General features: G+C 37.3%; 1 protein-coding gene and 1 long non-coding RNA gene across 3 annotated transcripts in view; one reads left to right on the forward strand and one right to left on the reverse strand.

Annotated features, from left to right (window-relative positions):
• The window catches only part of Gdap2 (ganglioside induced differentiation associated protein 2), a 101,352-nt gene extending 80,775 nt beyond the window's left edge, over positions 1–20,577 (reverse strand). Inside the window, exon 1 of one of the 2 annotated variants that reach the window (XM_076432295.1) lies at positions 20,159–20,577. The gene's annotated coding sequence lies outside the window, so the exon portion shown is untranslated. Of the gene's footprint in view, positions 1–9,071; positions 9,416–20,158 lie in introns of those variants that run through there. The other variant, XM_076432296.1, reaches the window with a different exon arrangement.
• Positions 720–23,389, forward strand: LOC143212951 (uncharacterized). Its single transcript, XR_013009832.1, has 6 exons — positions 720–929; positions 3,718–3,793; positions 4,037–4,168; positions 16,690–16,804; positions 17,857–19,726; positions 23,105–23,389. It is a non-coding gene; the product is annotated as an uncharacterized LOC143212951 (long non-coding RNA).
• Positions 23,390–24,139: the final 750 nt, after the last annotated feature.

A 24,139-nucleotide genomic window follows, 5' to 3' on the forward strand; every position in this document is an offset into this window, starting at 1 on the left:
TTGTTGAAATTATAAAGATGCTTCCATTAAAGATTATTCAACAGATTTCTTGACCTGATACAACGAAATATTAAACCCTTAGCACCCGGAGTCACCACTAAAAATTGTTGTACCATTATTCAAAATATTGTTTACATTATTAACATTTCCTCATCACTTTCACATTGTTCATTTTTTAATTGTTGAAATTATAAAAAGATGCTTCCATTAAAAATTATTCAATAAATTTCTTGATTCGAGCATGTATCATTGAAGAAGACATTTCAACTTTACTCGAGTAATGTATTCAGAGCTTCACGAGATGATAATGAAATTAAAAACAATTAATGCCGTGTCTTTTTCTGGAGTAATTGTGCACGGGACTTACAACGCGATTATACATACAGTGGAGGGAGCACGATTTCGCGAATGTTTCATTGATTGACGACTCGCTCTATCGAGCGTGACCTTTCTCCTCCGCTGTCAGCGGAGCTCGCTTATCGTCAGTTATACTGACAGCCGCCTACTTGATACAGTTTCTTAATTTTCAAAAAAATATACCGAGCTTACGCGTCTAAATATTACTAGACTGCAGACCTCCGTGAAAGACAACAATTTTCTAAATCAATTACAAGATACTGAAATTAAATCAAAATTTCATAATTTTGGTAAGTTGATGATATACTATCCCACCTAGCTCTTCATGCACAAAGATGTCGTAGGAGGGAAAAGAAAATGTATATTTTTTGTATGGTTATTTGTGATTACTAGACAGCGGATTTTATGCATTTATAACAAAAATGATCAGCATTGTTCTTTTTAATGGAATGACCTACATACAACTGTATTGACCTTCATATATCTTTCTAGGTACTAGGCAGGGCCGGCGCTATATTTTACGGGGCCCTGTGTCGTTGCATAGTTCGCCCACCCATCACACATGGCAGTAGGTACGTATTGAAAATGATTTCGATAATATAATACTAAATTCCTTCTACCGTTATACGTGTCTACTCATTTCTGTGATAAATGCGTAAGCAATCATTTAATTCCCGAGAGAAGGTAAATTGTTAAAACGTTAGTAGAATAGAAGACAACGAGAAATGACATGAACGTTAAAATGATAAAATAGAAAATATAAACAGATGCGTAGCAAACAGCGAGCATGAATCACGGGAGAAAGGTTTTCACGAAAAGCAACAGGACAGGTAATTCCCGTAAAATATCGTACGGTTTTTTTCCACGGCGAGTAGACGTTCTAATATTTCCACACCGGAAAGTGCATCGTGCAACCAATTACAAAAGCATGGCGTGGATTGCAATATCCCGAAAGCACGGGGATGGATATAGAGCCTCAATTTTCCGCCGGTACCAAGGAATTTACAGCGGAACCAGCCGGCAACGTGGCCTCAAACTGTCGGCCTGTAGCGTGTATTAAATATACCGTTAACAACTTAATATTCTTTGAAACCCTTCACCTTTGCAACGGTTTTCCCCCAACGCGGTCGAGCCTCGAGTTTTCCCCGGTGGAGGTTAACCTAAATTTAAAGGCAAACAAAAAAAGAAGAGAAAGAAAAGAGAGAAAATAACTACACGCGATAAATTAACCCTGTTCCGCTCCTCTCCACCACCCGTTGATGAAATATTCCTCTCGGCTCGCGAGTGTTTTCTCCGTTATTTTTCGCGGGGTGTGTCGCGGCCGACGATAATTAAAAAATTCAATTTCGCCCCGACGTCAAAACCGAAATTCCGTCTGGAGGAACCGGAACGAGGAAAGAGCGAAAGAGACGCAGAGGCTCTTTCGTACACACGGTTCTTCCGTAGCCGTGTAGATTGCAGCGCCAGATGCTCGAAAACTTGAGGGCCGTTCTCTCGAGGCTCTCGAGCCTCTGGGAAAAACATCTTTGCAACGGGGAGTCCGCTAATTAGGCAACGGGGGTGAAACTGCAAGCTACCCACCTTCGGATTTCAATGATTTTTGGATAATGCCAACATTTTCAACAACTTTCCCCTTTGCATTCCAATGGCGGCCTGGCTTAGTTTCACAGACATTCGCCGAAAAGCTATCGGTATGGTCCAATGGCATTTTCAAGTGTTTGACACGTCAAATTAAAACTGGAGAATGTACGCTGCATCGCTTAAAATTGTCGGAATTCACGAACTCGCGTCGAAATTGCAACTCGGGAAGAAAATTATTTGTTACTATGCTCAGGATTTATTTAAATTAATGCCTAGGTACGTAGTTTGTTTCTGTATGCTCAATATTTCGAATTCTAATCCGCAGTAATTGGTACATGGACCTTTTCGTTCGCAATCATTCGTACAAAATGTTGTCGATTGTATTTTTTAATATTTTCTCATGTTGTCTTAGAGTTTCTGAGAGGACCACTGGATTTTTTCTATTCAGAACACATTATTCTCACTACTCTAACACATCTATTCCATAAAATGCTTACAAATAATATTATTGTTGCATGATAAATTAGAAAATAAAGCACGATCGAAGTATGATGCCGCAGTAATCGGTACAGTTACCCTGAAGACCGAGCTTGTTCCTCATTTTTATCCTTATAAAACAGCGAAAAAAATAGTAAAAAAACGTCAATTTTCAAATCTCTGGTGAATTCAGTCACGAAAAAAATTGTCCGTATTTTAACAATGCAATGAATCAATTAAATTACATCGAAATGGTAAATAGAAACCAAAGCAAAATTTGTATAGTATACAATAATAATATTGGGTTGAAACGAAAGTTCGTAACGTTTGTAAATTGAAATTGTACGCTAAAATTCAGATATTTATTCATAGATTTATTCAATAACATATTTTCCATTCTGTTCTATTAATTTTTGCCATTATAGAGTTAACTTCTCTTGTTTATTGAATAAACATATGAATAAATACCTTAATTTTATCTTAGATTCTTAATTTGAAAACGCTACGACCTTTCTTCCCAACCCAATGCATTAAATAATTATTAACGTGAAGGTTAACGGGGTCATGAGTCTTCCGTTACAGTTTTCGGTGTAGCTATAAAGAAACAGGAGAAATGTTGGTAATATTAAAAAATATTTGACGAGCAGTAAACCGTAACGATTCTCGTAAGCAGAGTCGTCCTCGTAATTCGCCACAAGTGGGAAATATTGTGCACCACGGTAGAATACCACATTTTTTCGGGTTCTCATTTTTTCCCTCTCCTTTTTGGAACCCGTATAATATTTTGGACTGGGGAGCTCGCGAACCGAATTGTATTTCAACGATTCACCGGCGAACATACAATTCAGCATCGAGCACGAAATATTTCTGCCGGCAATATGGTATTTCGAGTATTCGCGAAATGAGAAGAAATTTAATCTTACATAACAATTCGCTTATAACATAATAATATATTAACGCGTGCTTTCGAAATGTCGAGAATCTCGTTGTCTCGACGCTGTTAAACATTGAAACGCTTTCAGAATGTATTTTGGAATCAAATGTAATTACCGGAGAATTCAATATAACCATTGACACCGTTGGTCAATATTTTATGAAGCAGAATTTAGGTCGCGAGTAAATTAATTAATCAACGTGATTCCGGGAAATCACTGTGGCGAAATTATACGGATAACTGTAACATCACGAGATTTGGCTACTTGTGCGGAAATTTAATCTCAGGTTAATAAGTGTGCCATTTTTCCTTTTTTTATAAAATACCCTCAGTTTTTTCAAATACTAACGTAACTCGTATTTTTACAGAAATTGTGTATGGACTTCTGGATTTATTGCATATACTGTTCGGCGAGTTTAAACATTTGATTATTCGGTAAATTGTGTAGGTATAGCATACAATACTATTAAAGCACGATTAAATGCAACAACATTATTATCAATGGTATATTTAGTCCTTTTATTGGGTTGTGTGTAATAAATTCCCGCGTTTTTTGTATTTTATTTTTTTCCCGCAATTTTGTATTTTGTTAGGAAAAGTATATACATCCATTCGCAAGTCTTTTTCTTGCTCTACAAACCTACCCGCTTCAATTTTCCGAATTAATTAATTTTAATCAATTTTCAGACTTTTTCAATGGAAGCTCCAGCAGGCAGAAAAATTAATTTTCGACATATGCTCGATCTATCACTCAAGTTGTGTGGCACCCAAGCTCCAAGTTTTTGAGTAAAGCCCATGGAGTCAAGATGGTTAGCGATGGTAAGTGATAGACCATAATTAATCATTTAATCAATTATTTAATATAGCAATTATTTTAATAGTACGATTTTTACTTTCAATTGTGACCAGCTTATCTACTGTTTACTTGTTTCTTCCGAGCAATAAAAAATGATTAGTAATTATATCTTCATGCATCTGTAGGCGCAAAATTGTTGTTTATATTTACTGAAGAATTTTTCTAATTGGTATAAGAAATATTTCTTCTACTTCTCGACCTGTGACTGCTTAAAATTAAGAATTTATGTAGAAATACATAATACAGTTTACCAGTGACGAACGACGAACTTGAAATATACTATGCAAATGTTAACTGTCATGTAAGTGTCAAAACGTATACCGTCATTACAAATAGCTATTTGAAGCTCGTGCTGGAAAATATTAGGTTGTCCCAAAAGTTCCTTCCGCAATGCCTTTCTTTAATATTGCTAAATAAATATTAGGTTGTCCCAAAAGTTGTTTTTCGATGCATGCACATAATGCAAATTCATATTAAGAAGTACTAAAATATTAACATAAAGATTATCGTATTGTTTGTATTTATTTAGCTACATTAACGGAACACAATGCGGAAGAAACTTTTGGGACAACCTAATATAATTAAAATACATCGCACTGTTGCGACAAAAGTCACTCAAGTGAAGAAACAACGATTTTCAGAAACAGAATATAATTATTAGACAGAATATTATTTTGAAGTAAACAATAATAATCTTATTCTTGTTACTTCAGCCTCGCAACCCTTAGAAACAACCCTTTTGACTTGTGATATATAATATTTTGAGTTGTTTTGTTGTTGAACGACACAAAAGTCACGTGGCAGTTAAACAATGAAGTTAGTTAATACGCTCTTGCTGACTTAAAAAATGTCTACATTGTTTGCAAGACACAGGTGCCAAATAAAAAATTGTTTCATCCGTTAATTATCTCATTGAACTGAAACTAATACACTGATGTCCTTAAATCAGGTTTTAATTTTATGAAAATTAGATTGTTTTGACTCGTATCACTTTTGTCACAAAGTAGTAATATATTAAACATTTCAGACGGTTCTACGAATGTAGATTTTACGAATGTTTCTTCAGTTTGAAGCCTACTATATTACGCAAACATATTTTACAAGTTTCCTTAACGATATTATCATAATTTAAATATACCGACGATGGAGAATGGGAAAAGTGTTTAAATAATTTTTAGATCGACTGTCGTTATATATTGCAATCTAATTGCAGCTCGTTTTCCCGTTAATAAAATATCAACTTCATTTTAAACTCGTTCATAATTCGATCCAATTTAACGAACGGTGCGCGCAGGGGTTAAACTTCGCTGTAATTGGCTCTTTCATAAAACTTAGTTTCTTTCCATTTACGAGAAGGTTTTCGTGTTGCCGAGCCGGATGATTTTCATCGACGAGAAGTCTGGGCGAAATTACTCGCAACAAGATTCAGAATGGGGGGATAGACGACGAGGAAACGCAATGGACGAGGATTGTGAAGGATACCCGCGAACGAGGCCGCGTTAACGCGAAAAATAATGGCGGGCAGTGCGCGACCCAAATCGTCGATAAAAGATCCCAGCCTCGAACGGCTTAAGATTCGACGGGATCCAACTCAGGATGCCAAATGATCGCACGGAGGAAGCACAAGTTGGCACAACGTCTCGGCGAACTGTTGGAAACGTTACGCGCGTCCGTGCATTCACCCGACAGCTCCCAAGAAATGTTATCAAATGGGTATTGATTAACCGCGGGGAAATTCATTAAGCGGGCATTCCGGTTTTTCGTTTCCAAAGAATCGATTTTTTCGCACTTAATTTAACCTTTCAGTGCGCCCGTTGAGTCTGGGTTAGGTCAATCTTCAAATCTGTGGCAAAAATTCAACAACAATTATTTTATTGGCATTGAAAGACATTTTTGCCATTTTTAATTAATTATTTGTGGCTCTCATAGCTGGCTTTGATGAAATTTTATGCATTTATGGAGCAACTTCAATATCTTGAATTTCGTGGAATATCTCAAGAATAACAATAATATTAGATAAGAGTGGGAACAAGAGTTGCATGATACACTCTCGTCAAAAAGATAGCCCAGGTGTGCTATCTTTAATTTCTCAATGACGCATGTAAAATTTTTTGTCTGTAACGTATAATATCAAAACATTATCAGCTCAGAATATGCGGCTTGCTGGAAATGTGTCACAATGTCGTAGAAGTTTGTAGACAGCAAAGAAAAACTGTTCCGTACTAAGGTCGAAATGATAGCACACTCTGTTAATATGTTTAGAAATTGCTCAGTATTTCATGGTCTATCAGCGAGTAAAGAGATTACAGTACAATATTATACATGTATAAAGTAAGTATGGGACGCGGAAAAAATTAAACGAGTCTGAAAAGAAGCAAATTTTTGAACTAAAACAGCAATAGTTGTCAGTAGCGAAAATATCGAAAGTAATAAAAAGAAGTCGTAAAGTAATACACAATTTCTTAAAAATGTTGGAGATTATGGCAAAAAGAAAAGTACTGGCTGGCCGTCATCGTTATCCGATCGTGATAAGCGAGCAATTTAGCATGTAGCTTCAAACTCGCACTTAACAACGAAGAAAATAATGGAAATATCTGCTGTTAGTGCCAGTGTTTCAAGTGTTCGTCGAGTTCTACTATCCAGCAAAAATATTAAGAGGCTAAAATTGAAAAAGAAACCTCCGTTAACAACGAAACACAAAGCAGAACGTTTACGCTTCGCAAAAGAAAGAGTGCATTGGAAAAAGAAATGGAGAAGGGTACTATTTTCGGACGACAAAAAATTTAACCTGGATGGGATCCTGATGGGTTCCAATATTATTTTCATGACATAAGAAAAGAGACAATGTCGAGCAATTCGACGACAAATGGGAGGAGGCAGCGTAATGGTTTGGGCCGGCATCGGTTATTTCGGCAAGACAAGTATCTTAAATTCATCAATGGGAGAATGAATAGTGTCCAATACATAAATTTAATCAAAGAACAAATAAATAATCATGCAGAACGCATTTCTGGACTTGATTACATCTTTCAACAAGATAATGCATCTGTACACACATCAAGATTGGTCCAATCATATTTTAATGAAAATAATATATCTGTTTTGCCGTGGCCTGCACGCTCCCCGGACGTTAATATTATTGAAAATTGCTGGGCAGAACTTGTTCGCGGTGTATACGCGAATGAAAAGCAGTATCAAAGTATCAACACGTACATGAATTAAAAAATGCAATTGTACGCGAATGGGATACGTTAAGTCAAAATTATATCCAGAAACTATATAAATCGATACCAAATCGTACAATAGAAGTAATAGAAAATAACTAATCCTTCCAGCATCTCGAAAAAAGAAGAACTCGATTCGTTCGGTGCAATTTTAAAAAAGTTTTTATAGGGTATCCAATTCTCACATTTCTCCCCGGACGAGAAAAGTTAGCGCACGACCAAACCGCAAGTAAAATTTATAATTCCCACGCCACTGTCCATTTCGTAGTGTATTTTTTGCTGTCACATGACAATCGTCGCGAATCGAGAGCGCAATTAATAGCGGCGAGGCGCGACGCGTCGCGCGGCCGTGCATTAAGAGGTATCAATTTATGTCAGTGACAGTGTTGGACCGTCTCGCGCTCGACGTTTGGGAAGTAGTCATTCAAACAATGGTCGATACGGCGTGTATAATAACGGGGCTTCGAGATATGCGTGACCTGAATTATGAAATCGTTGTCGCAAGCGGCAACGGAGGAGAATCGAACCGTAGATACACGCTCGGAGGTTTCGTGCGTTCGCTGCATTCGATGGTCGTACGCTTAAATAACTAATGGGAAAAACGGTATCCTTCCGGCGAGGTAACCGATGCTGCTATTCGGAAACGACACGCGAGCCATCCACGAGGCAACGCGGTTGAAAAAGAGAAAACATGAACGCGAGCACAGAACGCACTTTTATTCGAGTAAAACCGCCTAGTGCGTTGTCTACGTGGAAAAATCGACTTTCGATCGAACGAGTGATCCTCAATTGTTTATGTTAAATAACAATTTTCTGCGTCACTTGAGAGGAGCTACGCACGAATTCTTAATTGTTATAACTAGACTGCGCAGATCTTTATGCATTTAAGAAAAAATTACTTGGATGAAAGATAGAACGCAATAGATCAGAAAAATTCAAGAATATTGTAATGTCGTTTTTAACGTAACAAAGTCATTGAGGGATGAAATCAATTTTTATTTTATTCTTGCTTCCCCCCCCCACAACCAATGCAGAATATTTTTATTTTGCATAAAAAGATCCGCAGTCTACTTATAACTTATGGAAGACTCCAGTGAAGTTCTGTTTTCTTGTATTTGTTGATAGTAACGTTATCTTTATGTATTACTTTTACGTTATTGTCGTGTAAACTTTGAAGCTATATGTCAACACCGAAGCAACAACTTCAAGTTAATCTTGCAAGAGAACATCTTGGACATAAATCCAATGAAAATTGGAAACTTGAAAATACTGGTAGATAAAAAATAAAACAAGATTTCTATATTATCCAGCTAGTTCAATTACACTTGATAAGCTGCGAGTGGAACGAGATAGTTCAACTTTCGAGACAAGATCTTAATAAGACCATAAACTGAATTTTTTTAACGCCTACTCTCTCGCTGCACAGTCCAGCTATTCTGCGTTCATGCAGTATGCAATTCAGAGAAAAAGAAGCACACAGTACAAATTGCTTTCACCTCGACTGTAGTACCGTAGATTACCGTAAATTACGGAAAATTTTTTTACGAGGAACACCGTTGTCGAGGTCATAACATGTTCGACGGAAATTGAATAATTGTTCTCGATAGCAAGTGGAAAAATGTTGAACTTCACCTCTACTTACATCTACACCGCTAGCAGAGATCTTTCCGAAGACGAGCAGTCTTATTAACATTCAAATGAATACCACAGAATAAAGATTCAAAGTTCACTGACGATTTCGTAACACACACTTGACACGCTGAAACACTATTGTCACCAGTATCGAAATATGACGCAGGCCTTAGAACTTGGAACACTCGTGGAATGACTCACCGAAGCGGTTAGACGCGTTCCCTTCGGAAGTCGGCGCTATACTGATGCTCTTAACATTAACGCAACCTTTTTCCCGTTGGTAATCTCATTGGTAGTGGAGGATCTGCTTGCAATCGTTTGTTTCCGCAAGTATGACGAACGTCGCGGGCTGTTCTATGCGATTTAAGTAAGTAAGAGTATTCATGAATGAAATTGTGATAAATATGACTTTAATCGGTGATTCGGTTAGGTGGGGAGTGTGTGGAAACTAATGAATAATTCATAAGAAACGTTTTTATCCACTACTCTAGGAGAGCGAATTTTATTTTTATACGACAGTCATCACTGGGACAGAACAATTTTTTGAAATATTTAACGTGATAAAAGTAATGTATAAACTTTAATGGAACTTCTTTCTTCATTCCCACTGAAATGCCTAAAGACTGACCAAAGAAACAATATTTCGAAGTAGAGAATTTTGTTGTAATAGTTGTAACTATTGGGTTGGCAAGAAAATAATTTCGGTATTTCAAGGTGAAATATAAAACCGAATTTCTTCATTGAAACGATGAACTTTAATCAATAAAATATTTTCTTATTTATTCTATTTTGCAAAAGATCATCGAACGTTCATCGTAAAGTTCATTGCTGGTATAAAAAAATTAGGCTCTATTTCACCTTAAAATACTGAAATTACTTCCTTGCCAACCCAATATGAAGAAGTGTAAAAATTAGCTTCAAAAATTAATTTGAACATTGCTAAATTATATCTTTAGTTCCGTTTTCCTTCACACAAGTACTGCGAATTGTTATTTCTTCATATTGTATTAAATCTGTACACTATGGAGCATAATTTCGTGATTGAAAATTGTTACTTGCTGACTAAATAATGGAATGAAAATCTTTAGTTCCGTTTTCCTTCACACAAATACTGCGAATTGTTATTTCTTCGTATCGTGTTAAATCTGTACACTTTGGAGCATAATTTCGTGATTGAAAATTGTTCCTTGCTGACTAAATAATGGAATGAAAATTGTTCCCTGCTAACTAAATAATGGAATGAAAATCTTTAGTTCCGTTTTCCTTCACACAAATACTGCGAATTGTTATTTCTTCGTATCGTGTTAAATCTGTACACTTTGGAGCATAATTTCGTGATTGAAAATTGTTCCTTGCTGACTAAATAATGGAATGAAAATTGTTCCCTGCTAACTAAATAATGGAATGAAAATCTTTAGTTCCATTTTCCTTCACACAAATACTGCGTATTGTTATTTCTTCATATTGTATTAAATCTGTTCTCGCTGACTAAATAACGAAATTGTAATGGTAGAATTAGTTTCGAGATCATGGACGAGCATGTATAGAGAACAACATCGAACAACATCGAACAACATCGAACAACATCGAACAACATGCTTGTTTCGCATGGAAAGTATTTGCGTATACTTTCTCGAAATCCGTGTGCGTGAATGTAAAATTTCCCAAACGCACGTAATCCGATGAATATCATCAGCCGTGTATACGACTTTGTATACATTGTAAGTTCCGCGACTAATTAGAAAATGCATGGAGCATGAGCCAGTAAGGAAGAAGCAGCGTCTGGCGGGCAACAATCTAATATCGTGATCATAAATCAGTCTTCATTCATTAACGCCGGGCGTCTCGTAGCGACGCGGTACGTCGAGGGAAAAATTTCGCATTGTTACAAAACGATCGCCATCGCGAATCTTGGGCTGGAACGTTGACGGCGGAATGCAAGCTGGGTATTAACACGGTGTCGCGATGAAATTCGTTAATTAAAGCCACAGGCGGACTAGAGGCTGGCGTGCTTTGAGCGGAGAGCAGCTGATAAAGAGACGTGCTACGGGCTACGGGTCGATATAAAGGCTGTAAACGTGCGCACAGGCCGAAAGTGCATGACCCAAATTATCAACACGCGACCCCCATGTCGGGATAGATTGGCAGTTTAGCATTCGGTAACCCGCAGCATCTTGAGAATGAGCCCGTACCATCGGCTTGTTGCTGTCGGTTCATTTGCCGATGAATCCTCGTTATCGTTCGGTCGAACCAACACACGCCGCCCATCTTGCTTATTTCGATTACGCTCTTTCAGTGGAACTAACTATTCCATCAATTGGCGGTCTCTTGCGATCAAGCAACGAACGAGAACCACTCCACGGTTCGGGCAACTGCAACTGCTACAGCAAAACTCTTGACTCTTTGTCCATTAACATAAATTTAACAGGGGCCACATCGGCCGCAAGTTCACGTTCAGCGTGGTCGCTCTTAAGCTCCATCATGAAATCTGTATTTTTTCGAAAAAATTCTCGAATATGTGGTTCGATATCCTAAATGTGTTACATTTTCTTGAAGTGCAACTTGAGACTTTCGTATTAATTAAATGTACTACCAAATAAATTAAAGTATTTAGGTTTTAATAAATAGAACACCACACAACTCCGATAGAATCCATTAGCCAGCGATTTCATTGATCACTTTTATTGCTTAGCGATTATTATAGCTAGCTGACGAACGTTGTTTGATGTAACAATGTTAGTATTCGTTGATATAAGTTGATATAAGTATAAGTACACACATCATATGTTTCCCAATTATTTCAAGCGGAAGAGAACAGCTGCGAGTTCAATTGTCCCCCGGCATGTATTCTTCGTTGCCGTTATGTTTCGAATTTATACAGAAACAATAATTCATAAAAACAACGAAACCATACGTTCGAATCTCCACAAATATTATGAAACCGGATTCTACGGTAGACAGAAGGAATTTCAATTTACTCGGAATTAATGGACACTCCCGTGTGTTCTCAACGACGAAACTTTTGTTTAAACATTCAGAAGATAAATCGTACAATGGCTGGTCGGGTAATTGAGTTTCCGCGAAATTTTTGCGAAACCGTTCAACTCGTTCGCGTAAAGAACGATCGAGGTGTGCCACGTAATAGATAAGAGTTTCTGCTTGTTTAAGGTTATTGCAAAATTCTCAGATCGTAGCAGATAAAATTTACCACTTGAGCAAACCCATGCTCACGCAATAGATTAGTATCAACTACGAGGAATTTTAAATTGAACAAAACCGGTCGACGAACGTCACTAATCCTTATGTTGCCACCCACGGCTTGCACAACGATATTTCCGCTGTTTCCTATTTTTTAACAATCTTCTCTGTCTTCTTTATAAAAGTATTATATTTATTCTTCTTCATTTGTTCGGATGGTTCACAAATAATTCGTGAACAGCATTAAAATATCGCAATTAGTCAGGTGCATAGGTTTAAAGTCACTTAAGTTAACATTTAATTCGACAATTTTATCCTGCGGATGTTAATGCAAATTTTAATTTTTGTAGGCGAATTATAAGAAAGTGGAGTCATGTAAAATCTTATTTTCATGATGGTAGTCTCTATGTGGTTTTAAAATAAATAAAAATGGTACTGATTTTTCTAGAATTCTATTTTCTAGCACTGTTTGAAAATTTTCAGAAGCCATAAATGCATAAAGAGCCACAGTCTAGTCATAGTTTTATATATTGTTTATTTGTCTTAACACCAGCTGCAACATTATCAAATCAAAAATACAATTTACTAATTAAAAAATCAAAGCGATCTCGTTTTTTCTTTTGAAATATATTTTTTCAGACTTTTATATATTGCAGTTTGTACATGTTTGAATACTGTTAAACTTTTGTTTGAAACATTTCTTCGCGTAGCTGAGATAAAGACTTAAACACACACTTTAAATAACGAAATCATTCAACAATAATTCAATAATCAAAATTCAATAAAAAATTCAACAAATCGTTCAACAATACTGATATGCATTCTCCTATATGCATCCTAAACTTTTAAGGATTGTATAAAGCGATGTCTACAGAAACAATACAAAATTGATTACAAAATTTCAGATTATTAGATGCGATATGTCGTTATGCGTTGTTGTTCCTTTTGGAAAATATCAAAAAGTCTACCATCATTTAGAAATTATTGTAGCATATGAACTCGACCATACAGAAGCAAATTGACCACCCATCCTTGTCCCCGAAGGGTTAATTCGCAAACAATTGTTTTCCCTTCGAGTTGAATCGATTTCAACAGACACGATTAACGTTTGCCCAAAAGGCAAAGCTTTCATTGTAGAACCTCGTTCGCTCCGTTTATCCCTACCGTTGACGCTCCCGTAGTCCCAATGATTCGGCTTTGACGTCACACGCTACATAGAAGTGTGTGTGACCGTTTTATCCAATAGTTCGCCAAAGTCGAAAATGCACGTGGAACGAGGCGTGCCTCTTCCACTCTGACCAATCCGCTGCACTTTCCTTTTGCGGGATTTCTTGCGGACCACGCACAGTACCCACCATAATCCCCACCACAATCCTCACGTCGACTTCAAGAATCTTAAACACCTTGTGGTGGGAGTTGCTAGTAGACAACGAACGAGGATTCCGTGCAATAAACGAAGATTCCGTGCAATAAACGAGGTTCTACTGTATTCGTTTTATAAGATACTTGTTGGATGTCAAAAATCAATCAATTGTCTCAAAATCGTATTCTAAATAAAGACTACGAAGTATCGAATTCGATCTAGCAGTTCATTTGGTAAAATTAATGCATCTACATTACTGTCTATTACAGGGTGACAAGAAATAACGTAGTTAAACATTTCTTATTATAATTCTGTCAAATCGACGAATCTTGAAAAACCAAACAATAACAACGATAACATGGACCGTTAGTAATTCTTAATAAACTAGCATTTTTAAAAATTGGAGTATTTTCAGTATACCTCTTCTTTGTATTATTTCCCTGTAAAAGATATTACTCAAAATGTGGGTACTAATCTAATGTGTAGACTGCGGATCTTCATGCATTTATAGGAAAATTGAGTAAATCAGATTGAAAAAGTTGTTGGAAAATTTTAAAAATTAATAATGTCGATATATGATTTCTCCTCTATTAAAATCATTAAGGGAAGAAATAACATCCAATTTGGTTTCTCTTTCTTGCAATCGATGCAGGCAATTTTTATTTTGCACAAAGATCCGCAGTCTAGTAATGTGTAACTATTTCTCGTATAGCCCGAACAAAAGACAATTTTAAAAGACTTCTAAAGAATTATAAAGGTTCCTACAGCTTTCTGCTGTCTCTACGCGAGCAGTCGTGACAGAGATCATGCGATTGCTGTCTGCGGAGCGTAAACAAGCTGTTTAGCGGACTCGGAGTGTATGGTTTCTTGAAAATCCACCGGAGTGTTATCATTGCACGCCACGCACGTACATACGTGCTCGACGATGAAAAATTCTATTAGTTCAAGCGTATTAAAAACTGCGAAGACCGGCGGCGAACGTCGGGAAGCCATTTTCTTTTGAAGAACCGCGGTTGCCTCCTTGTATGTATGTTTACCGGGATCGTTTCGCTGAAAGCCTTTAACGACTGAAAGAACTGGAACCCGACGGCAGGAGAGTCTCTCGTCGAGGATCCGGTTCTTCGAGTTCTTATTTTTAGTTGGTCGTGCACACCGTGTCCCGGACAAAACACGAAGACGACGACGCGACGTCGAAATAATTTACATCGATTTCTAAATCCGGCGACCAACGTAATCGAACGCATCGACCAGCCCGCCGACCTGTATCGATCACGCTTTACCATCGACGGCCAATTGATTTCTCGCATTGAACCTTGGAACGTCCGAGCGTGTTCGTTTCATCTTCCTTTTTTTTAATTCATTCTTTCGCGTTCGCCTCGTGACGAGGCGTTGCAATGAACACACGCGATCAATTAATGACAGCCTGTCCATGCACGGTTATTGTTGCCGCCACGGAAGGTGTGTTGCAACATGGTCTGTCCACTTTTAACGTGTAAACATCAGCCTGGCCGCTGGGTAGGGAAACTCGTGACATAAGTGAACGTACTTACCGCCACGAGAGAAACAGGTTTCCTCGGAAATCTTTCGATTATACACAATATGGTCAGAAAATATCGCGAGGTTGCATGATTTATGCGGTAAGAATGCTATTATCGGTCGATGATGGATATCTGAAGATAAAAACCGGACGAGTCATTTTACAATGAGCTCTCTGTGCGGTATAATTTCGCGTCGCCTTGCCACCAGCATTCACGTGGAACGGAAAGGGATTCGTTTCAATTCTGGGAAAAATAACGTTGCATTTGAAATCCTCGTCTTTGGTCTCAATCCTAGCGCGGAAACCTTGAGAAAGAGGATGCTAAGAAGCGTTAGAAACCTTAGGTTGTCGAAAGGAAAGAATATGCCAGCCGTAATTCTAACTAGTGTTGTGCTAATCTGTCGGACGAAAAATGGAATTTTTTCGAAAATATCGCGACTGTGCTTTTCAAAGTTAGATGTATATTATAGCCTGTATATTATAGCCAAGCAAATATTACGTGGTCGCCGATGACTAGGCTGCGGATTTTATGCATTTATGACAAAAATAAATACGTACAATTTAAAACAGTGTATTGGTTTCACCTTAATAAGATAATTAAAAGCAGAATGAAATTTTTATTTGGCTCCTACGTCTTGCAATTAATGCAAACATTTTTTATCTTGCATAAAGATCTACTAATGACCAAACTGTGAATAAATAAATAAATTAGTTGACTGTGGATACTATACACTTAGGAATAATATTGCACTATTTTCGGCTTATCTCAAAATATATTGTTAAAGAGTTTCGGAATTGATTGGTGTGTTAAACGTAAAAAATCGTACACGAGTCAAGTGTTCTGGTATCAGAATCGAAGGAAACCAAAAAGAATGGTGTATAAATTGAGTAAAAATTGGTCTCCACAAATATTAGCTTCCTACAATCCTTTTTCCCTGCTATCGAAAACAATTTCCGAGAAAACTTCTAAATTACTAAAGCCAATTCTTTGAAACCGAGTGCGCACGTTAAATGAAAATTGACTCAGCGCGCAGCGTGGGTATTGAAAAACATCTCTTCCGGACAAAGCTGTAAAAACGATGAAATCCTTTTTTAACAGTCGTTTTCGCGCATTCTCGGGGACAAGTGTAACCGATATCATAATCTAAATTATAATTTGTATTTTTAACTTTATTCCATTGTGTATTCATTAAAACGTGCAAGTGTAACTGTATCTTGTGTTTTTATTCGCCAATGCGGACATTTATAATTATGCAATTATGCAATTATGTACCCGGCAATTTTCCTTTCCTGATTCTCCTGTCTAAAGATTTCATCTATCTTTTAATACGCGATTAATCATAGAACTGTATACATATATATATATCGTGCCGAGACTAATTTTGTAGTTAAAATTAGACTAAATCTGAGAAAGCTGTTTCTCATCAATCCTGTTTCTCATAGTTGTTGTTCTGAAAAAATATATGGATCCGAATGTATGTATAATTATCTTGTTCTATATTTTCTAAATGATTTGTGTGTCGTTCGCAGCACTTCTTCTGATCAGGCGGCAATCGGTCCAATGCAGTTTTTAACTACTGATGGTTCATGGAAACCAACAATATTCGACGTTCGGTATTGAAGATTCAACGTAAGTAATTGGAATGTAAGTAACATCAGCAATAAAGATTATTTATAAGGTTGAAGACGCCTTTTCGGTAGCAACATAGAATCGTCAATGGAAAAATATTTATATATCGACACAGAATTTTTCAATTTATTAGATATTCTATTCTTAAGATGCAAGTCGGACACACACAACATGATTTTTCCTTATGGAACCGTATAAAACTCATTTATGATTACGAAGTAATTCTACCATTACAGTTTCATTACTTAGTCATTCAGGAACAATTTTTAATAACAAAATTATGCTCCAAAGTGTACAGATTTCACATAATATGAAGAAATGATAATACCAGTCCACAGTACGTCAAGGAAAACTGAATTAAAGATATAATTCAGTTATTAATCTAGATCGAATGAATTTTTTAAGCTGATTTTTATAGTTCCTTATACTTTGAACTATTACATAATAACTAGACTGCGGATTTTTATGCATTTATGGTTTATGAAAATGTTAAAAAATGGCTACGATAATAAATTCGACGGAATTTTTTACAATTTTCATTTATTCTGGATCTACAAAGGCTGTTCCCATTTAAAATTTGTCGACGAAAATTGGAAACTGCATAAACAATCGCAGTCCAATAATGGCTCGACCGCGGATTTTTATGCATTTATGCCTTATGAAAATGTTCAAAAAAGGCTAGAATAATAAATTCGACAGAATTTTGTATAAAAGTTTCATTTGTTTTGGATCTACAAAGACTGTTCCCATTCAAAATTTTTCGACAAAAATTGGAAACTGCATAAACAACCGCAGTTTAATAATAGCTAGACCGCGGATTTTTAAGTAAAATAAAAAATTTTTGCATTAATTGCAAGACACAGCAGCGGAATAAAAATTTCTTTCTTCTTTCAATTATCTGATTAAGCTGAATCCAATTAGATGTCTTCAAATCTTTTTGATATGTCCACTGCTTTAAATTGTTCTTACCCATTTTTGTGATAAATTGATCAAATCCGCAGTCTAATAATGAATTCACCACTCAGATGAACAAAATTCCTAACTTGGAAAAATTTTGCTTTGGCCAGTTTTCAGGCGTATTTCTCAACACTGTGAGACTTGTGGCAGAGACCGTGCTAGGTCGCGCTCCGTTCTGATTCCAACGTACGCGAAAAGGAGCACGTTGTAAACAGACATCCACGGGCACAGCTGATAGGGAACAAGCGGATTGGCGCGAAGACGACGAATACGAGACAGAGAATGCACGACAGGAATTATCGACGCGCGCTGCTTGAGTATACCGCTATATCAGCTCTCGCGATCAAGGTCGCGAGGCGAGGGTCTTCCGCTACGTATGTTCAGGAAGCCGATGGACACGAGTCTAAGACTTGTCTCCAACGGTTCCAGCTCCATCATGAACACTAAACCTACCACGAGGAGTCAGATTACCCTTTTTAGATTTTTTATTTCACAATTATTGAAATTGTTAAGGTGTTTTCATGGAATTTATTGAACATACTTTTCGACTCCAGTATATGTTATAGCAAAAATCGCACAAGAATATAAATAACTTTAATACACATCAGTCACTTTTGATGGTCGGTAGGTTTACTGTTAATATAATTAGTAAACAAAACTGTTTAAAATAAGCAGTAGTCGAGGAACTGTCCTTTGAAGTAGATTTCAAATGAAACACTTAAAGTAGTAGGGAGTTGTCGGCAAGATAATTGAAACATAATTCGGAGTGCAAAGCGTTCAGGCTGTCAGTCCAGAAAATTCTCCCTCGTGACATTAGCATTGATAACAATGTGATTCAATCTAGCGAAGTGTTTCTGTAGCTTAGTTGGGTCAGCTTAGTCTCTGTTATAACTAGACTGCGGATCTTTATGCAAAATAAAAATTGTCTCCATCGAATGAAAATTGACTGCAAGAAATAGAAACTAAATTAAACGTTACTTCTTCCCTTAATGATTTTAATAGAGGAGAAATCATATATTGACATTCTCAATCTTGAAAATTATCAACAATTTTCAATTTCATCTGCTCACTTTTGATGGTCGGTACGTTTAATGTTAATACTAGCCAGAGTTGGGCATAAATTGTATTTAAATAAAAATTTCGCACACAGCGGGTTTAAAACCCACCTGGAATTTTATTTAAATAAAAATTTCGAACAAAGTGGGTTTAAAACCCACTTGGAATTTTATTTAAATAACAATTTCGAATAAGGTGGGTTTAAAACCCACTTGGAATTTTATTTAAATAACAATTTCGAATAAGGTGGGTTTAAAACCCACTTGGAATTTTATTTAAATAAAAATTTCGAATAAAGTGGGTTTATAAAACCCACTCGGAATTTTATTTAAATACAATTGTTGCCCAACTCTGATACCAGCGAGCACTCATCCGTCTAAACGATAATCGATTCGAAAGAAGAGAAAAGGTTTTCTCAATAGTTCCCTATTAACAATCTAAACGCGTTCCACCGAGACGGAGCACCATTCATAACTAGACTGCGGATCTTCATGCAAAACAAAAATACTTTGCATTGATTGTGAGAAGCAGGAATAACATAAAAATTGATTTGATCCCTTAAAGACTTTGTTACATTACAAGCAGCATTCTTGAATTTTATAAATCGTTTACCGTTTCATATTTCGCCGAATCAATTTCTCCATAAATGCATAAAGATCCGCGGTCTATTCATAACATTCCCAGCTCCGTTCGCAAGGAAGGCGATACCTCTCGGTGGTCACAACAGGTGAATCAATTAGCTACAATGGAGCAGCATCTGTTCCACATTTGAGTCTAACAATTAGACTTTGCATTCTTTTCCAGAGACTAGTACAGCGAGCGAAGCATTACCACAGGACAGTGCAAGACAATGCTAATCAGTGAACGTTTCGTTAACACGACCTGGAATAACGGAATGACGACAATGGGAAACCTGACCGTAAGGTACTTCGGAATTCCGATATATATAGGAAAGGGCAGCAGCATCGATAACGATCCGCGTCTCGCCTTGTCTCGTCTGGTGTTCGGGGTAGTCTCGCTGGTCGAGCGAATTTCTGTCAGTCCGCTGTCAAATATTTGTCGGTCAGTTTCGGGCCCGTACGTCGACTGTCACGCAAACCACGGCCGCACAGTTTCCCCCCTTGAATGAAATGTGACAGTGACGGCCGAGCGGTTTACCAGGCAAGAGAGGAAAGATCCCGGCGGCCGATCGAGATACCCGTCTGCCAGTTGAGACCGATAGGACAGGAGAAATCCCCCCATGGAATTTCCCATGGTCAAAGTAGGAGAAAGCGAGACGAAGAGGAACCGCGTGTTCCGTCGCGGCGCGCCGACGCGACGCGACTCGTCGTCTCGTTACTCGCAGCTCTCGCTCACCTGCGAATCGTCCGCGTATCGTTGCGGCCAAAGCTGGACTGAAATGCAGATCCAGGTGCTGGACAACTCGCTTGTCTCTCCCTCTCTTGTTCTCTCTCTATATATATCTTTCTTTCTCTCTCTCTCTCTCTCTCGTGCTCTCTGTCTCCTTTTCTCTCTCGAGTAAACCGTGTCCCACGACTCCGCCGGGTTCCCTCTCAAGAACAACTTCCGGCCGACGTACTCGCACTGTTTTTCCCTTCGGCTAACTCTATGGTGAAAACGTCACCTCCGCTTCCTCGTTCCCGAACTTGTCTCGTGAGCGCAGCTCCGAGCGAAAACCCGCCAAGACGCCCGGGCGTTTCGTCGCATTCGTGCACGAACAGTAACTGACGGCTTCGTCATCCGAGCGATCAGTACGGCACCTGAGCGCGCGTTCACTACAACGGACCGACTCAACGGCCGACCAATCGCGACGCGACCCCGTCACGTTCCACGCATGCGAGCACTCGTGACCACCGGCGGCACCGTTTGAAACGTTCGATCCGCGACGATTACTAAACTGCTTTCAATTGATCTTGATGCAAAGTGAAAGTTGTCTGCATCGATTGCAAGAAAGATTGAGTTGGCTAGAAAGTAATTAAATGAAATTCAATTTTGTTATTCAATTTGTTGCTGTCGCAGCTTTATGGCAATAGCCAATAACTTTGTTAAGCTGCCAGAAAGATGGCGATAGATCATCGAACAAAATGGTAAATATTGGATCGATTAAAGTTCAAAGAAATTTTTATTTCACCTTATAATACTGAAATTACTTTCTTGCCAACACAATAGGAACTATGAGATGGTTGCGTAAGTTCGTGACCGATTTGAAAATAAAATTCAATTGTTCAATTTGAAAGGAAACTCTTTATTAATCAATTATGTAGTCACCATTCTTTTCTGCAACTTTTTCTTTCTACGCTGCGCCGCACAGTGGGACTTTTCGTCCAAATCGGAGACGAAATCAAAGAACTCTCGATAGAAATGAGGTAGAGTGATGAAATTTTTTAAAAATTAAAGCTGAAACTTTGCAGAATATGGGAAAAATAGGGAGATTATGGTAAGAACGTTTTTCAACCTTGAGAGAATTCGTTAAACTTGCACAATTTGAAGAAAATTGTGGTTTTTCCAATGCCACGCGCGGAAGAAATTTTTTTTAAACATGCCATACATCATTTACCGTAGATTTTTTCATGCTGATTTCAAATCTGGTCTCAAAATTTGTCTACGACCACTATCTCATTTCTATCGAAAATTCTTTGAATTGACACAGAATTCATCGGTTTTACCCACTGTGCGCCGTGCAGCTTATGCAATCATCTAATAAATTGAATGATTTTAATAGAGGAGGAATCGTGTATTGACATCTTTAATTTTTTTAATTTTTCAACAATTTTGAATTTCATCTACTCAATTTTTTTCTGAATGCATAAAGATCCGCAGTCTAACGATTACAGACCCCTATACTGCGCGATTAAAACACTGTTTGGGAAATAAATTTTTGAAATGCTTTCGGCGCAACGGTTCGAACAGTTCGGTTTGGAAAGACGGTATTTATGTATTTCATTCGGCAGTAAATGTATCGTAACTGTACGTCGAATTGTTTAGAAAGAAAGAAGGATTTACTACTGCAAAAGGACGCGTGTATAAAGTTCTAAGCTCTCAGCTGTGCTTGACGACTATACTCGTCGTAAAGAAATGGCTATTTCTTGTATTACTATGAGTGTAAGAGTGTTCAATTAATGGTAGGATTATATGTGAGTATAACTATTAGACTGTGGGGGGGGGGGGAGATCTGCCGTATTTTAAAGAAAACATTTGAATCAATTTATAAAAATACATATATGTTTACTAAGAAAATAAAATTCAATTCAATTATATATTTTCCATTACTTGTGTAACAACTTGTTGCCATCTTTCTTGGCGCAACTGAATTCAAATAAATAAAACATTGTGAAATTAAATTGAATCAGAATTTTCGCAAGTAATTATACATCTTTTACTAGGTAGTTCATTAGAATAAAAATATTTAATTTCATAATGGTGTATTTTTGCAACAGTTGTATTTCAAAGTCTCGGTGACGTAAATTTTGTTTATGGAAAAATCACGATTGTGTTTTTGATCGTATTGTACATTGTAGAATAAGCATCGTTGCGAGGTAAATGGTTGTGGATAGTGTTTATTGAGTAGTTACTGTATATTTTAAGTTGATGGTTCCTTGACACGGATTCGTGCCGTTGCGATTGTCCGCAACTTGCTGCCAGATGGCACCTGTTGTTTCATTCGTTTCCGCTGATGAAACCACAGACTTCAGATCAGTACAGAGTACAGACACACACAAAGCCTGTGTGACAAACATTGCATACAAAGCATTTTTCTGTCTACGATTCTGGATTACCAACTCTGTAGGTTGCGACACAAAAGATGCGTGCCTGAATGAGCTAGATTTCACAGCGTTATCAGTTTTAAAAGTGCAACGTTGCAGCATTATATTAGCACGGACGAGGTGTAGAAGTAGAGTAGACCAATCGCACAATATTAGCCAGACAAAAGAATTTTTGTCTCCCGTTTGACGAGCTCTAGACTCTGGAGCGTCCAGATAGAACTGTTAATTGGTGAATGAGATCACCATTACCAATTTCGCGTCGTGCTCGACGTTACCGATAACTCAAGAATCTCGGCATATTAGGACGAATCGAGTATCTTGTATACTTTATTTATATTACGAATGTCTAATATGATTTAGAGACAATAAGCACATGAGGCACGAACAATTGTAACTTCTTGTCATAGAGACACTTATTGTTAGTCTCAAAGAAAAATAATTAGGGTAGAAAAATCGAAAAAGCGCAACCTCTACCTTTGGCGAAATACGCATGATTTTAGAACGAACTATTAAATGATCGTAGAATTTATTTTCGCAGATATTTTTGAACGTTTTGAGGACTCAAATTAAAAGAAGAGGATGGTACTTCGTCATAGGGGCAGAAACACGGCGACAGCGATTATACACATAGGACACCTCGAGAATATTTGCAGTAAATGGTGCTACCAGGATTATTCATTGGCTGCAGCAGCACAAACGAGGTGTAGCAGTATTGGCCAGTCAACATTTTTGTTATAAACGTTTAAAATATCAGTTATATGTATATTTAAAATACCAATATTTTATGTATTTTGTACAATGAATAATAAACAGAATGTAATAGAAAAGCGAATCTGCATATATGTTTATTTGAACCACTACTTTTTCCCAAAGTTCCGACTTGTCGTTGAGTTGTACTACTGAATTTCGTGCCACCTCCTTAGCTATCATATTCTCCTAATACAATTTCAATTTTTGAGATTTTCGAAAATTTTCGACCGTCTGACTTGTCGTTGACTTATACTACTGAAATTCGAATACCTCCTTCGGCATCATGTTCTCCTAATACAAAGTTCATTTTCCGAGATTTTCGAAAATTTTCAACCGTCTGACTTGTCGTTCACTTATACTACTGAAATTCGAATACCTCCTTCGGCATCATGTTCTCCTAATACAAAGTTCAATTTCCGAGATTTTCGAAAATTTTCAACCGGCTGACTTGTCGTTGACTTATACTACTGAAATTCGAATACCTCCTTCGGCATCATGTTCTCCTAATACAAACTTCATTCTCCGAGATTTTCGAAAATTTTCAACCGTCTGACTTGTCGTTGAGTTGTACTACTTAATTTTCGAAATTTTTTCAAGCGTCTGACTTGTCGTTGACTTATACTACTGAAATTCGAATACCTCCTTCGACATCATGTTCTCCTAATACAAAACCTAAAATTTTCTATAAATTTTCGAAAATCTCGAAAATTGAACTTTGTATTAGGAGAACATGATGTGGAAGGAGGTATTCGAAATTCAGTAGTATAAGTCAACGACAAGTCAGACGGCCGAAAATTGGCGAAAATCTCGAAAATTGAACTTT

The sequence above is a fragment of the Lasioglossum baleicum genome, chromosome 10, assembly GCF_051020765.1.
Source record: "Lasioglossum baleicum chromosome 10, iyLasBale1, whole genome shotgun sequence".
Classification (NCBI taxonomy): Eukaryota; Metazoa; Arthropoda; class Insecta; order Hymenoptera; family Halictidae; genus Lasioglossum; species Lasioglossum baleicum.